This window comes from Hordeum vulgare, chromosome 4H (genome assembly GCF_904849725.1).
Source record: "Hordeum vulgare subsp. vulgare chromosome 4H, MorexV3_pseudomolecules_assembly, whole genome shotgun sequence".
Lineage (NCBI taxonomy): Eukaryota > Viridiplantae > Streptophyta > Magnoliopsida > Poales > Poaceae > Hordeum > Hordeum vulgare.
The window spans coordinates 265644238-265646758 of record NC_058521.1 but is presented as its reverse complement, the minus strand read 5'-3'; positions in this window follow the sequence as shown (position 1 = coordinate 265646758).

Sequence of the window (2521 nt, the reverse complement as noted above, 5' to 3'; positions counted from 1 at the left end):
ACATTATTGCTTTGTTAGTATGCTTGAAATATTATTGTATTTCTGTCAAATGATAGACTATTGCTTCGAATCACTCGTGTTTTAGTATTCATGCTATGATTAGATTATATGATCAAGATTATGCTAGGTAGCATTCCACATCAAAAATTATCTTTTTTATCATTTACCTACTCGAGGACGAGCAGGAATTAAGCTTGGGGATGCTGATACATCTCCGTCGTATCTATAATTTTTGATTGTTTTATGCCAATATTCTACAACTTTCATATACTTTTGGCAACTTTTTATACTATTTTTGGGACTAACATATTGATCCAATGCCTAGTGCCAGTTCCTGTTTGTTGCATGTTTTTTGTTTCGCAGAATATCCATACCAAATGAAGTCCAAACGTAATAAAAATTTACGGGGATTTCTTTTGGAATATTTATGATTTTTGGGAAGAAGAATCAACGCGAGGCGATGTAGGAGTGCCCACAAGCCCTGTCGCCGCGACCAGGGGGTGAGCCCGCGGCAGGGGGGCTTGTGGCCACTCCTTAAGGTGGTTGGAGCCCTTCTTTCGCTGCAAGAAAGATAATATCCAGAAGAAAATCTTGCTAAAATTTCAGCCCAATCAAAGTTACGGATCTCCGGGAATTTAAGAAACGGTGAAATGCAGAATCTGGGAGCGCAGAAACAGAAGGACATAGAGAGAGAGATCCAATCTCGGAGGGGCTCTCTCCCCTCCGCCGCCACGGAGACCATGGACCAGAGGGGAAACCCTTCTCCCATCTAGGGAGGAGGTCAAGGAAGAAGAAGAAGGAGGGGGGCTCTCTCCCCTCTCTCCCGGCGGCGCAGGAACGCCGCCCGGGACATCATCGTGTGACGGCGATCTACACGAACACCTCCGTCATCTTCACCAACATCTCCATCATCTTCCCCCATCTATATTCAGCGGTTCACTCTCCTGCAACCCGCTGTACCCTCTACTTGAACATGGTGCTTTATGCTACATATTATTATCCAATGATGTGTTGCTATCCTATGATGTCTGAGTAGATTATCGTTGTCCTATCGGTGATTGATTAATTGCTATGATTGGTTTAATTTGCTTGTGGTTATGTTGTTGTCCTTTGGTGCCCATCATATGATCGCGCGCGTGGATCACACCATAGGGTTAGTTGTATGTTGATAGGACTATGTATTGGCAGGCTAGAGTGACAGAAGCTTCAAACCTAGCATAGAAATTGATGCATATGGGATTGAAGGGGGACCAATATATCTTATTGCTATGGCTGGGTTCTACCTTAATGAACGTTAGTAGTTGCGGACGCTTGTTAATAGTTCCAATCATAAGTGCATAGAATTCCAAGTAAGGAATGACATGCTAGCAGAGGCCTCTCCCACATGATACTTGATATCGATCTAGTAACGTAGCCAATTGCTTAGGGACAATTCTGCAACTCCTACCACCACTTTTCCACACTCGTTAGACACTCGTAGTTGTTTCTTTATCTAACCAGCCCCTAGTTTTATTTACGTGTTCTTTACTTTCTTGCAAGCCTATCCTATCACTCCTACAAAGTACTTCTAGTTTCATACTTGTTCTAGGTAAAGCGAACGTAAAGTGTGCGTAGAGTTGTATCGGTGGTTGATAGAACTTGAGGGAATATTTGTCCTACCTTTAGCTCCTCGTTGGGTTCGACACTCTTACTTATCGAGAAAGGCTACAATTGATCCCCTATACTTGTGGGTTATCATTCTCCATGCAATATTGTGTTTTACTTAATACTCTATATGCATGGTGGATAGTGGTTGATGAGTGGAGTAATAGTAATAGGTGCAGGCAGAAGTCGGCCTATTTTTTATGGATGTGATGCCTATATACACTTGACCATTGCCATGAATATCGCGTAACTTTCTGATTTTCTGTCAATTCCCCAATAGTAATTTGTTTACCCATCGTATGATATTTTCATGAGAGATGCGATTAGCGAAAACTATGGCCCGTGGGTCTATTCACAACATATTTACAAAACATTCAATACCTTGCTGCCATTTACTTGCTTTTATTTTATTTTGGAATTTATTATATCTACAATTATCTACACACCTCACTCGCTTGCAAATAACAAGTACAAGGGGATTGACAACCCTCTTGCCCGCGTTGGGTGCAAGTTATTTGTTCTTTTGTGTGTAGCCGCCGAAGACGGTTGTGGTTGATATCCTATTGGTTCGATAAACCTTGGTTTCATAAATGAGGGAAATAGTTACCCACATTGTGTTGCAATAAGGTGTTCCTCTTCATGGAAAAACCAACGTAGATCACAAGTATCAAGCCACATGTGGGCCACAAGTCAACAGGGCATGCTTAACCCCCATGGACCTGTTAGCCTATGGGACACACGTGGCTTTGGCTGAAGTGATTCCAACACTAAAAATTCCTATAAATCCAGGAAACCCAGAAAGTTAACCTAGAACTTCTGCTTTGTTGCCGCAACTCTCTGTATCAAATAAACCCGATCTAGAGCCTTTTCGATACCC